The sequence below is a fragment of the Cydia strobilella genome, chromosome 12 (assembly GCF_947568885.1).
Source record: "Cydia strobilella chromosome 12, ilCydStro3.1, whole genome shotgun sequence".
In the NCBI taxonomy this organism is placed as follows: Eukaryota; Metazoa; Arthropoda; class Insecta; order Lepidoptera; family Tortricidae; genus Cydia; species Cydia strobilella.
The window spans coordinates 3439633-3454652 of NC_086052.1; the positions used below are offsets into that span (position 1 = coordinate 3439633).

Below are 15020 nucleotides of genomic sequence, written 5' to 3' on the forward strand. Positions count from 1 at the left end.
CCAAAGGTTTTTATTAGCCTGGTTCAGTGTACCACTGCTGGGCAAAGGCCTTCCCTCGTTTCCTCCACTCGACCCTGTCGTTTAGTTTCCCGCCAGTACGGGTAAAATGCGTCCAAGTCGTCCCGCCATCGCCAAAGTCCAAACTCAAGGTGGAATATATAGAAAGAAAAATTACGTGTGGGTCTCAGGAGGTTATATTCAAATTGTACAAAGCAGCCAATTTAGAATCAACCGACTATCCCTAAGAGAGTTGCCACAACAAGCAGATAGTGTCTTGATGAGTTAATTTGCAGTGTAGTCTGTAATGGCGCATGCAACTCCGAGTAACCGGCAATAGCTTATACCTACAACTCCGGCGAGGACTGAAGACAATTTTGAGAATTCCCTATGCAAATACACCCCGTATAATCTAAACTGCTACCGTAAAATCATACAGGATGAGCAAATTGGATACGTATTTTAAATGTGTATTCACAGTTCACACAAATTGCCTGACTCGGTCCTTCGACAGGCTTCGATAAACCTCGTCAGCCAATTCCTTACAATCCGGTCGGCAATTATGTACAATTTCATCGTATTTGTAATCTAATTTCCACTCACTTCCTTTTGTAACTGTCATCAAACCATGCGTATCTAAAGCGTTGCTCAAATCAATTACTTACGGGGACGTCACACTGCAGCGTAGCGCAAAAATATGTATACATATATCGCCCTATTACCATCACATAAGGTCTAAAATTTGTATGTCGCAGGTCGCAGCCATACCAATATAGCCAAGTTTTTGAGGTTACATTTAAATCACTTGGCTGAGTGAACCAGTTGTTTTCGAAGGGCCGACTTTCAATACCACGAATTAATAAACTAGTGGATGTGAAATGACTCCTATTTAGTATGAAAACCAGTGTCGCTAAACTCACACATTCATAGCCACGTTAAAATATGTCACACACTTACAAAATTGCTCTGATTCGTAGCAACTTTCCATACCAAAAGGTTATTACCGGTGGACATTTCTCGAACGAATATCAACTGTAGGCTACATGAGTGACGGTTTAAAATATAATGTCAAAGCTATATGACATACGACTCTTTCATTATCTCATTCATCTCACAAAAGCTCGCTCAACGTTCACCTAATACAACTACTCAACACCAGATGGCATTATTTTATATATTTTTAAAATCACTTACTTATTACAGGCGAGAAAAGGGCTAAAGAACCAGTATAAGTAAGGTCTAATTACGCATGGTTTGTTACGGATCTCACGGTCACGTTACACTGGTGTTTTCGAGATCTCTACACGCCTGCGAGTAGCTAACCGTTGGAACTTCTTTCCATTCGACGATATAGGGAGGGGACAGTGTAATCGGAGTGTTTTATCGATATTTGTGTGTTCAGTTAGGTATTGATATTTCATTACCGTATGTTTTAACACATTTAGATGATACTTTATTTATGATTATAATATAGGTAGTGATAATCGTGATTGTATGAAAAATAATATGTAGTACAGTACAACAAATATCTAACTAGAAATTTGTTTCTTATTAGTTGACCAACTAGGTTGTTAATGTGAACATTAAATATATCTTAAAGTCAAACAGATAAAATCATAATTCTTTAAAGGTCTATTAACTCGGTATTGCTGTTATTTTGTAATCACAAATCTGCAATTACTTACATAGGTAAGTATTCGTCTTTAACAATATATTTACTTGTAGCAGCATTTAAGGCCAATCTAGACGGGACAACCTGATTAAATTGTCAAATTAATTGTATGGTGTGAAAGCATACATGAAACTGGCTCATCGATCCCACTTGATTTGATTGTAAGATTGTGACCTATCAAATCAGGAAGGGGGGCGGCAAAATTCCAATATTTGACGCTAGTTTGCGTGGTACGGAACACTTTTTATTAATTTAGTGAGCCCGAATGTCACTAATAATTACTAAATTAGTAACTAAGTTTTAGGCGTGTGGACGCTAGATGAGATGTATGGCAATTTTATCCCCAGAAATCTTTCTCTAAGAAATGCTCCTAGCAAATGGTGCTATATTTTTGCGGAAACTAATTTTCTTGCCCAGTAGCATTGATCCATTTATTTTTAATATCGGCATCTTGTGGTAACCTACAATAATTAATAATAAAGAAATAGAAAATATAAAACGTTTATTCATGGCACATTGCATGCATTGTACGCATAAGTGCATTAAGTACCTAGTCTAATTATATTAACGATGAAAATATGATGGGTGTAAAAAACAAAAACGTATGTAAAGGAATACGAAGGTTTGAAAGGTTGCCATGAAATGACCCCGACTTAACTTAGTGCTTGATGACCAGAACTGCCATATTTACTAAGACATTGATTATCCCAAATAATAATTAGAAACGTGTCTAAAATAATAATTTATTACCGAACCAAACATCAAACTTGAAATATCGTAACTTTAACTTTATCGATATAAATATCGACATTGCGCAGCATCTGAGTAGCGAAGTTATTTGACATTTAGGATAGCGAATATTCCAGATAAACGTAAAGAATAGTGACAAAGGATTGTGAACTCTAAGTTCTAACTGATAAAATATAGATTTACTTAACGAACATTCGTAAATAATGCAAAATAAACAGATTTTTCGTATTTATTGGATTATATTTAAATAAATAACCACCGGTGATAGGAAATACCTCCACGTGAAAGATTTTTTAAACCGCTGTGATTTCTGCAGCTTAATACTGCACAATACGGCATTTTAAATTTAATTATCAATTTTTGTTAGACGAGCGTACGTACGACGTGAATGTCATTCGAGCATGAAGTTTACACAACAACTGAGCATAGTCTGTGCATAAAGTGAGTCGGTCGCTACTAACTGTCGGATAGACGGGAACGCCCACTTGCCATCTCCATCCTACTCCGTGTTCAATACGACAAGTTGTTAATGCGTTTCTGAGAAAAACCAAATTATGACTAACGAAAATGTGGACAAACAATACATTATGACTTAAAACTATATAGGAAACAATGAGAGAAACAGAGACCCACGACATGTATATCTTTAACGTAGACTGCATACAGCATACGAATACGAAGACCGCGGTATCAAACGAACACAATTACTTGCACGCCAATATAACCAGCATGTGCTTTGCTAGATAAGGCTTGGGTATTTAGTATTTTTAACTTTATCACAACTGTGTTAGGTCCATTTTGGATCTATTGCGTTTCGCAATGCATTTGCTACGTTATCAAGTGGGCACTTCCCCTTATCGCCGGCTTGCATCTGTGTCGTGCGATTTGTTTATGTTAAATTATGGTTTATTTTATATTCGGTTTGATTTGTTTAGGATAAGTTATTTTGTTTGTGCATTGTTAGTGTTACCTATTCAGAATCTCTAATAAATTTCATTCGATAGAGTGACGAGCGTTCGCGTTGACGTTATGTTGGAACAGCGCGCCAAGCGGGACGTTTGGAAACTCAAAATCCCATACAAAATGACACTAAACGCAAACGCCGTACGTACGTCACGCTATCAAATGAAACACGGCGACATGTTTTAGGGTGACTGGATTAACACTTAATAAAAGCTTATGATAATTTTAAGTTATTATATATCATGCAATAAAACTATGATGAAAACAGATTATATCGCGTATATTGAATTTATAATACATCCCTACGTTTCGAACCCTTTACAGCGTTCGTGGTCAACGGGTGACGGGGGTCGGGATGTATTATAAATCCAATATACGCGATATAGTCCGTTTTCATAGTTCTATTTCATGAGTAACTATCGCGGTAAGGCGGTAACCGAAGACAATATTATTATATATCTTAAGTTTTAACTTATAAGGTTTAAAGGATGTTAGCCAAGCGTTATCGACGCCTTTTCTATACAGGGTGGTTAAAAAATAAGTGCATTCCCGTGGCCAGGGGGTTTTGGGTTTATACTGAGCAACTTTTACTATGGGACCAACAACGAAATCGTGAAAAAAAATTACCCTCCCATAGAAAATGGACCATGGACCAAATTTTTTTGGCGATTTCGGAGTTGGTCCCATAATAAAAGTTGCTTTGCTCAGTATAATCCCAAAACCTCCCTGGCATCGGGAATTCGGGAATACACTTATTTTTTAGCCACCGTGTATATACTTATAGGAATTTTTATGACTCTACAAATAAGATCATTTTAGATATTTTTGAGCTTTTTGTTGTGCAAGATATATGGAGGTGACTGTATTTGTATTTTATCGGCGTGAGAAAGGCCTGATGGCATAGTCAGTGCAGTAATAATTGAAATTTATTGCCATATATCGTGAGAATAATAAACTACATGGCGCCATACATGCCAATGGATATTAATGAGGAAGAAATTATACCTATATTTATGAAATACGTATTCATTATTTGCATATAATTTTGTATTCATTATTATTCACTATTAATTTTGATGAAAAAACTAATTACAAGTTCACAGGTTTTGTCAAGAAATGCATCTCGATAACAACCACTGATGTAGGGATTTAGTGATACGCCTAATTCGGTGATACAATTTTTGAAGCATGAGACCCAGGAAAGCTAGTGAATTAGGGCCTTTTAAATGGGATCTCACGGCTTCACGGCTCCGGCGGCTTTGCCGTGAGGCCCATTTAAAATGCTCTAATTCACTAGCTTTCCTCGGTGTCATGCTTCAAAACTTGTATCACCGAATTAGGCGTGTCACCAAATAATGTGAGTTTACCCTAATAGGTAGAAGGACAGGGACATCCGATAGCCTCTTTGTAAATTTTTTAATCTCCAATGAGCAAAAGTACTATTAAAAATATTAGGAAATAAATAAATAAAAATAATAAACATAAGATATTTGATATTGTCTTCGGTTACCGCAATAGTTACTCATGAAATAAAACTATGAAAACGGATTATATCGCGTATATTGAATTTATAATACATCCCGACGTTTCGAACTCTTTAAACGCCACGAACGCTGTAAAGAGTTCGAAACGTCGGGATGTATTATAAATTCAATATACGCGATATAATCCGTTTTCATAGTTTTATTTCATATGATATTTTATTTTATTGCTCTCCATTCCAAGCCAGGTGATAAAACAGCTCATAAAGGAATCCTAATATTGATTCTACTCAAAAGGTAATATACAAAGAGCAGAAAGATCCTCAACAAATACGCTTATCTGTGGCGTTTTTCACCAACTGACCTAAGTCAACACAGCGCTTGTATAATGTAAATACGACGTAATGAACGCTCAAACTGCCCCAGATAACGTATCTGTAGCGTGTCATCGGAAGTACTGGTGCACTTGCAGTTGTTATTGTTGATAAGTTCATTGTAAGTTTAGTAAAATAATAAATAAATAAATAAATAAAAATGTTATTTATTTAGGTATCAACCCATTCCTACGGTGCTCAAACATGGTCACTCACAGAGAGTCAGAAGTCCAAGTTGAAGGTATGCCAACGGGCTATTGAGCGCAGCATTTTAGGTGTGAAGAGGACCGATCGTATCCGGAACACCACGCTGCGCGCAAAAACCCGCATTGCTGACGTCGGTGAGAAGACTGCTAGGCTCAAATGGGACTGGGCCGGTCACGTCTGCCGCATGCATCCAGACAGATGGGCTAGCATAGCCACCAAATGGATGCCAGAAGAGGGGCGCGGACCCGGCAGGCCCAGACGGAGATGGCGGGACGACCTAGACACCTTTCTCAACAACTGGCCGGAGGAGGCACTATATCGGGAGTCGTGGAAGACAAGGGGAGAGGCCTTTGCCCAGCAGTGGGACACCATAATGGGCTAGTAAAAAAAAAAAAAAATCTAATTTATACATTCTAATCTATATTAAAATAAATGCACTTTTATTTACTTTATGCACTTTATTCATTCACTGGGATGGGTCACCACGGAAAACAAGCCTGAAGTTGAACTGATGAGAACATATGCAATTCCATGTCACTCGCTAAATTCTAATAGGTACAACAAAATATTGTTAAAGCAAATTAACATTTCCGCTTAATTTATGTATGTGCACGGCCTAATTAATGTATGTGCAGTATTAACCCGTCCCAGTTAATTGTACACAATGCTATCATTAAATAAGTTATTATACAACTAATATTTGCTAAAGTGTGAATTGTTGAATAACTGATAGAAACTATTTACATTTGTCTTACCTGTCAGGAGTGACGGGCTGGGTGAACATGGCTAATTTGACATGTGATTGTAATGGACATAAATACCTATACAGTAGCGGCAAATAATCTACCATATTTTTTCAGCTACGTTTGCACATTTTTTTTTGGTAATTTCTCAAAAACGGCTTTAGCGATTTTGATGACATTTACAATACAGAGACGTATGAAATTGACAATTCGATCAACCTACCTACATGTATTCTTACAAAATAGGAATTCATTTTTGACTGAATTAATAGCAAACAATCTGTCCAGTTTTATTAAATTTTTATGAAAATGTACCTATACGATTATTTTTATTTTAAACGCTCTGTATGTTATAAAAGGAAATGCGCATACCAACATTAGTAATGCATAAGATTACGTCATGCGGCAAGGGAAATACCAATCCATTTCTTAGACAAATAAATTACGCAATCGTAAGTTTTGTATTTTGAATGACGTTCTTATCACACAGACCATTTTCCTAATCGATTAAACATATGTAGACGACTCGTGGTCACATTGACATTCACATACAAATTTAGAATGAGAGGGTAGAGCTCAGTGGTTTCAGTCGCGTCTACATCTACGAATTACGACCTGGGGCCCGTTTCTCAAAAGCTTGTAACTTGTAATACAAGCGGATGTCACTTTCTGACAGCTTTTGTTAGAAAGGGACTTTCACTTGTATTACAAGCTACAAGCTTTTGAGAAACGTGCCCCTGTGCCCTGTTTATTACAAGCATGTAACTTGTATTACAAGCGGAACCCTTATTTTTGACAGCTTTTGTTAGAAAGGGACTTCCACTTGTATTACAAGCTACAAAGCTTTTCATAAACAGGGCACTGGGGCCCGTTTCTCAAAAGCTTGTAACTAGTAATACAAGTGGAAGTCCCTTTCTAACAAAAGCTGTCAAAAAGTAACATCCGCTTGTATTGCAAGTTACAATCTTTTGAGAAAAGGGCCCCACAAGGCTTACCATGAGCAATTAAAAAACCGGCCAAGTTCGAGTCGGACTCGCCCATCGACGGTAATTTCAACTAAATCGGTTGAGCGGTTTAAGCGTGAAGAGGAGTTAAAAAAAAGTTATTTGTTTAAAGTTTATATGATTTTACTTCAGAAAGGTGTCAATGTTGATACCATAAATGAATTCAGCACCCCCGATTTATACGAAAACGTTACCAAACCCGGCCTAGCAGCTTCACTGATGTAGATAATCAAAATAAAAATGAGAGCCCTAAATAAACCTTCAAGAGCTGATATCTCAAAAACTCTACAAGATATCGAAAAACTTGACTGAATAAAACTTGTAACAAAATAAATCTCTTTTCATTTTGTATAAGTGGCCAAGTCGCTCAGACGCATAGTTTCCGAGATATAATCGAAAAACCGAAAAATGGAACCTTAAAACCCCTTTCTCCCCCCCAGCACCAGGGTTACGGCCGGGGACTTTTGATATGTTCATTTCCTAACTAGTCCAAACAAAGCTACGAAGTTAAAAATTGTGTTCCCTAGCATTTCCCTCTATACCTTCTTATTGCTTGGCCTAAATGTTTTATGATGAATTTGAATTGAATGAAAATTGGAATCCCGTGAGTTTATTGTAAAAAGAATGAAAAACTTAAGCAAAATCGAAAAATTTCGACTGGCCCCACACTACGCGGGGCTTGCCTTATCACTAGTATGCTGCAATTGGGCAATTGGGCATACCTACCTAGGGCAATTTGTAATGAAATTCTAAATACAAACCTGGGTATTTATATGCTGGTTCTCAATATCCCTGTCTTGATAAACATTCCAGCTTAGAAGCACTCTTTCCTAGTTTAGCTATCTAAAGGCAAAAATAAGTAGAAAAACGGCGTTAAATTCTATTAAAAACGAAACGCCTGACGACAGCGTCTGAGCAACTAGAGCGCGGGTAACTTTGTCGCGACAAAAACTGAATTGCTTGGTGCTTTTAAAACTATGGCCAAGACAAGTAACAAATTAATGTTATCGACAGTTCGTCGGGAGCTCATAATAGCACTTGTTTTTTTCTCTGCTGGAGTTCCGTATCGTGAAATGTAGTTGAAGACCCTTCCATAGGGTACTGAGATTTAGATATTTAGACAATGTTTTGTTTTTTCTAGTTAATTTGGGTTTTAGACATTTTGGGAAACGGTATAATTGAAAATTCATCAAAACATGATCAAGTCAAGTTATAGACATTTTGGGAAATGTAGAATTGAAAATTTATCAAAACGCGATAGAATCTAAATGAATTATTGTCATATTGAGAATACTGTAATTTAAGAAGTAGGCGTAAGTCATGTCGAGCTTTATACATTATAAGAATAATCTGTTTTGACATTCTGATATTCTAGGAACACGTTATTATGATATTTGGCTGTAACGAACCGAAATCGTTGTCATAAAGGTCACTATCATGGAGACTATATAAAGGAGCCAAATCTCTATGTATGAAAAGTGTCCATCAAAAAACAGTAATTAGGCGGCGCCACCATACACCGAAATACTACCAAAAACAACCTACGTAATTTGGTCGGGTTATTTGTTGCCTTAAATGGTTCATGTTATACTCATGTCCCAGAGCCTAACTAGCGCCACCGGAGAGATTAGGAACTATTATTTAAAGCTGAAAGCGGTCACTTTTGCAACAATTCTGCCATAAGAGATTGGCATCCTTTCTATACCATCCATAGTCACTATATTTATCATATTATTTTCTGTATTGAGGTGTGCAATAGAGACTATTTCGATTGTATTTTAAACACTGGTTACCGCTACATTGTCAATTTATTCTTCTCTAAAATAAAGTATTTTTTCGTTGTATTGTATTGTATTATCACTAGTTAAAGTTAGATTGTCAGACTTTATTATTATCTACAATCTTAATTATTTTTTCGAACAAATCATTATATTATAAGAAAATTTGTACACTCGAGATGCGTATAATTGCTTACCGTTCAGCGCTTCGCATCAGATCGTTTCCACGATATAGAATTACGAAGGAAGAAAATAAATGATTTCGCAGAAAAAGGTACCGTTTAGGAAAGAAAAGAAGAAGAAAGAAAGAAAATAAATTTATTCAGGACGCTTACAGTATTGCTTAAATGTAATACACTTTTATTAATATAAAACATAAACGTCACTGAAAAGGTCTCCCCTCAGCTTGATGTCAAGTTACCTTTCAGGTATCTTGACGCTGGTCTTCCGTGGAGACCTGTCCAAGCGATCGCGTCAGCACGTAAACTTAACTAACATTGGTTAAACTAAAGTTGCTTGCCCTTAGAGCTGGTCAAAGACGCCTAGTCTTACTAAGATGGCATATAGTCGAGAAATTCGGACGGGCACCGCCGTGGCGGGGTGGCCTAGGGGTTCATGGCGTTAGCCGCGATAGCTAAAGACGCCGGTTCGAATACGGCCTTCACCACTGGAGGGCTTCGTCACTTTTTCTTTAATATATGACATCTATTACGGTTTTTAATTTATATATAGTAGTGTGACTACTTAAAAAACACAAATCAAAATATCTAATAAAATAATTTGATTTGTTCCCAAACTTGTTCATAAACTAAAGTTTACAAATAAATATTATGCCTGACTGTGAATCCATGTCCATGTCCAATCCAATCCATGACATCCACCCTCACCACTACACACCATCCTTAAAATTTGTTAAAATTTCGTGTAAGCTATGGTCATGGTCATTTTTGTCCAATCCAATCCATGACATCCACCCTCACCACTACACACCATCCTTAAAATTTGTTAAAATTTCGTGTAAGCTAAATGGTCATTTTTGTTATTTTAGTTTTAGAAATTAATCTTTACATTTTAGATTTTTATTTGTACAAATAGTTTGCTTTAACCTAGGGAAGAGCGGTGCCTCCCGACACAGGCCATTTTTTTGCTTACCGGGCGGCTCCATCACCTAAATCATGGCAATTTGTGTTTTAAACAAATAAAGAATTTTGTATTTGTATCCTCACCACTTAGATTGTTGGCAGTCCTCAACTGTGCGTTGCTCCAGTAACTTCCTGCCTCGCACAACTAAACTGTGGAATGAACTGTCGCCTGCGGTATTTCCGGACCGATACGACCTTTATACCTTCAAGAAAAGAGCGTATTCCCATCTTAAATGCCGGCAACGCACTTACAACTCCTCTGGTGTTGCGGTTGTCCATGGGCGGCGGAAATCGCTTACCATCAGGTGATCCGTCTGCTTTTTTGCCTACTATACCATAAAAAAAGTGAAGATTTTAGAATTAAATATATGTCTGTTACCGTAAAACCTTTCGGAAAACCGGTCCGATCGCTCTTAATCAACTGAGCTACCGAAGCCTACTAGAAGCGTGCGAATCTTTCCATTCCTTCCTATTTGCTTACACGCCTTTTCCGTTTTACCTTTCATATAAAAATAATAAATATAACCTAGTAGGTAGTAGTAGTAGAGCCGATTAAAGTTACCCATTCATTGAATACTCCCATGCCACTCACATTACCAGCAATCCGCACCAAAGCCCCACAAAACGGATTATGGGACAACATGAATGGATTATATGAAAATACCATTGACAACCTCCCTCTAGTCGCTGCATTACGAAACAATGAAACGAATGCTCACCCCTAAGCATTGCCCTTGAAACGAATTAAACGAGAAGGCGAAAACTCAGAAATTCAGAATATTCACTTTCCCGTAATTTTTAATACGATACGTCCTTATCTTAAATAAGTTTACCTGCGCGCGAATAATAAATACATAGATAAAATAGAGCTGCAAGGCTGTATTAAGTAATTCCTATTATAAAATACTTTGAAACTAACCAACACATTGCATAATGTAGGTGTATACGGTTTCTGGCACAGAACTTATCGCGATTTCGTGGTTGGTCCCATAGTAAAACTAGACTTATATTGACCGGGATATAGACCGTGATTACCTTGACATACAATAAATACAAAATCTGTAAATAATACAAAAGGTAATCACGGTCTATATCCCGGTCAATATAAGTCTAGTGAAACTAACCGTGAATCATTCAAAACTCCCATAGTAAAAGTTGCTCAGTATAATCCCAAAACCTCCCTGGCAATAGGAATGCACTTATTTTTAGCCACCCTGTATACATATAGCACTAGACCACGTATGAACGGCCTTGGTATGCCACGCGACGCCCCGCTCGCCGCTGTCATCCAGTCCGCGGCCTTACCTGCACGTCATATCATTCGCTCTATCTAGCGAGAAATAGAGATCGGTGAAAAATACGGAACCCTTAACAGAACGAAGCCAGTTAAGTGAGCCGACGATGCCATTTCGACGGGTTTGTTATCGGCTTCGTTAATTTTATGCATTATTTATGAACAGTGAATATTGCGATATTGTTTAATAAGTTCCATCTATTGCGTTTGTTGTAGAAAACAAAAGAAAAATACTTTGCAGAATATATTCCTGTCGAAAAGTGAGAGAAAGAAACAGGCCGCGTAGAGAACATAACGAACGCTCCGTAGCGAACGAAACGCAACTGTCACTCAAAAATCAAAATCAAAATGTTTATTCTGTAAATAGGCTTAAGCTAGCTCTTTTACACACTAATATGGAAGAGTGATAGAGAGACACAAAGCGATTCGATGGCGAAGCGCAAGCGATTTCGCCAGGATCGTAAAATTGGTGTAGACAATCCTAAAGGTGTAGGTACGACTTAACACAGGCGGTTGGTAAGGTAAAGTACGGACGCTAAGCACGAAAATTCTTAGTACATTGACCCGCCTGTTCCTATCCATATATGTATCCGCCTATCGCACGTGCATAATTATATTGATGTCTCGCTTGCACAGTGGTATTGACCGCCGCCACTGTGGGCCGGACAGTAATATATTTACGCGAGTGTGATAAATATAGGAACAGGCGGGTCAATGTATGAAATTTTTCGTGCTTAGCGTCCTTACTTTAGTTGCGCGGTAGTTTTCTCTTACGCAGCGTACTACGTAGGCGAACAACACGCGAACGCGAAGCGACGCCACGCGGCGCGGCGCGGAGCGGGATGAATCAATCCTTTGATACCTATAGAAGTGTCCTACGTGGGCGATCTCGTTGCGGAACGTGAACCCCGTGGGCCCGCCGCGCCGCGCCGCGCCGCTTCGCGTTCACGAGTTGTTCGCTTACGTAAGACGCAGCGTTAGTTAGGTAGCAGTATTTTAACCAGTTTGTAGTTACCCATAATAACTTCTCGGCAACCGTGAATTTGCTTTTATATGGCCTTAATGAATATTTTATAAAGAAACCTCAATGAAAATCGAAATAGCTTCCAAACACAGAAGTTATCCCATTTATTAAACTCAGATGTCTAACAAACTTCTAGTTTACAAACAAAGGTCTACATAACTCAAAAGTTAGTCTTGAAAGGCCTAAAACTTATTCAGTGCTAACAGGATTCTAATATATTATTTTCATATGGTGGTGGCCGAGTGAGCGCGGTGGTGGCAGAGTGGATATGACGTCCGACTTTTCAATCCGGAGGTCACGGGTAGGGGGCATACAACAAACGTGATTTTTTGCCATTTTTTGCGTAATGGTACGGAACATGTAATAAAAAATAAAAATAAAGAACCCTTCGTGCGTCCGACTCGCACTTGGCCGGTTTTTTTGATAGATTAAGTGTCAACAAGTGGTAGATTTATAAGTTTCATCATAGTCATTGGACCTGAGATTCGAATATTATAAAAATACTCCTCAATTACTCCCAATTGTTTAAATAACACCTAAAGTTTAAGTAACAATGTTGTTATTTTTAAGCCGACTTAATCATAAGATGTATGGCTTATAAAATAAATAAGATTTAAAAAAAAGTGTCAACAAGTTGTGAAGCTCAAGAGAAATTTACCGATATGTTATTTGAAGAAATCCGTCCAGTATTCTAAGCCAGGGTATGTATATTAATTAAATCATCCGTTCTCAAACCCATTAAGTAATTTCTGGGTCGCAGTCGGGTAAAATGTTAATATTGACGTAGATCATGTATGAACCATCGCCATCGCTCACACTGTTAACCATCGGAAGAGGTGGCCCACGCGCGTGAATGGAACAGTACGGCTACCATCAGTTTGGTACTGACATAAACGCTAGCGGGAACGTAACTTACTTTCTATGCATCTCGCTCGTACCGACATATTAGTGCGAGCGAGATGTATAGAAAGTAAATTACGTAGACGTTAGAGTATATGTCAGTTTTGACACTGTCAGTGACTCATGGTACGGGTATAGAAGAGACAATTGCTTGCGACTCTCAAACCGTAAACAATAAGTTTTGAAGTTCGCCAAATAACCGCACGAAAGGGTTCCAGAATAATGAATAAAACAGATAAATTATTCAGTAGGCAATCGCATTATATTCTGGTTATCAAATTTTATTGGGTCGATTTTTCACCTTCAATTAATGGGTGAAATGAATAAATAATTAGATTTGATGGGATTTTAAAAATAATTGTGGTTATGCATTATTTATAAAGTAAGAGTAAGCTTTGTCGCCATACTATGGAAAACGTTTGAGTATCTATGTGAGGACGTCATATGATAGTTATGATACCAAGAAAAAGATTAAGATAAGGATAGTTTCGTACATCGTATCTTTATTAGGCATATTACAATGCGCCTATAAACGTCAAATAAAGCTACGCCGGCTCTAACCCTAAACCCCCCCTACCTTTGTCTCGAGAATATTTAAATCCCCCCTCAATTGGAGGGTATCCCAATATGGGACCGGCAACAAACTCGACGGGCTACATATTTTCAAAACATTACGTCTTATAATTAACATGCATTACGAGTAAATAAGAAAAAAAATCAATTTAAATTACTATAGAATCCATTCAATTACATACATATAGAAATTCATCAGTTAGAGGCATTAGAATGAATGAAACCTGTATCAAATTCGGTCGAACCAATATAATAAATCACTTATCGCACAGAAAAGCACCCTAATTTCCCTAACATATGTCAGACGTAAAGATGCCAAGCGCCGGAGGTGCGAAGACAATATGGCCCTTGATTTAGGGGGTCGATAAACGCCCCCCGGACAATAAGGTGAACCCTGAAGGGTCCCGAAGATTGGGACGTAGGTATACGTTGCTTCTTGGTCCGTGTCTTGGGTCGTATAGGTTTGCATAAAGGTTGTGAGGTCAATAAAATGAAAGAACTAGGTGAAATAGGTTAACCTAAAAATTTTAAACAAAAACAGTCTTTAAAGTATAGTACATAGAAGTAGTACCTAATATAGGCATAGGAATAGCTCTTAAGTAACATTCCGACATCATAAAATGTTACTAAGTATACTATGTCACTTTGAAATGGCCGTGAATAACAAAAAACCGGCCAAGTGCGAGTCGGACTCGCGCACAAGGGTTTCAGTACCATTAATACGCAAAAAACGGCAAAAAAATCACGCTTGTTGTATGAGGCTTCATCTATTATTTGGAACCCGTACGAGTTCTCATACGCCTTACTTCTAGAGAAAATCCAAAAGGCCTTTTTGAGATTTCTGTACAAAAAAAGATATGGCTACTACCCCTTTTTGTACCCAACAAAATTCTTACTAGGCTGCCTTGGATATAATTATCTAGAGGTAAGGCGCAACAACATCTTGCTGACTACGGCTTGTCGCATATTGCGCGGTGACTCGGACTGCCCGGAACTGGTAGCTGGAGTCTTGAGGTTGTACGTCCCGGATATTCCTCGAGTCTGCTTGAGGCCGCGAACGCGTCCACTATTGGCTGTGCCGGCAGCGCGCACAGTATCGCACAGAAACTCGCCACTCC

The 15020-nt window shown here is 38.0% G+C and overlaps 1 protein-coding gene across 1 annotated transcript in view; it reads right to left on the reverse strand.

The window, feature by feature from the left end:
* The window catches only part of LOC134745926 (putative polypeptide N-acetylgalactosaminyltransferase 9), a 326047-nt gene that overhangs the window by 277086 nt on the left and 33941 nt on the right, over nucleotides 1-15020 (reverse strand). The gene's annotated exons all lie outside the window — the stretch shown is intronic.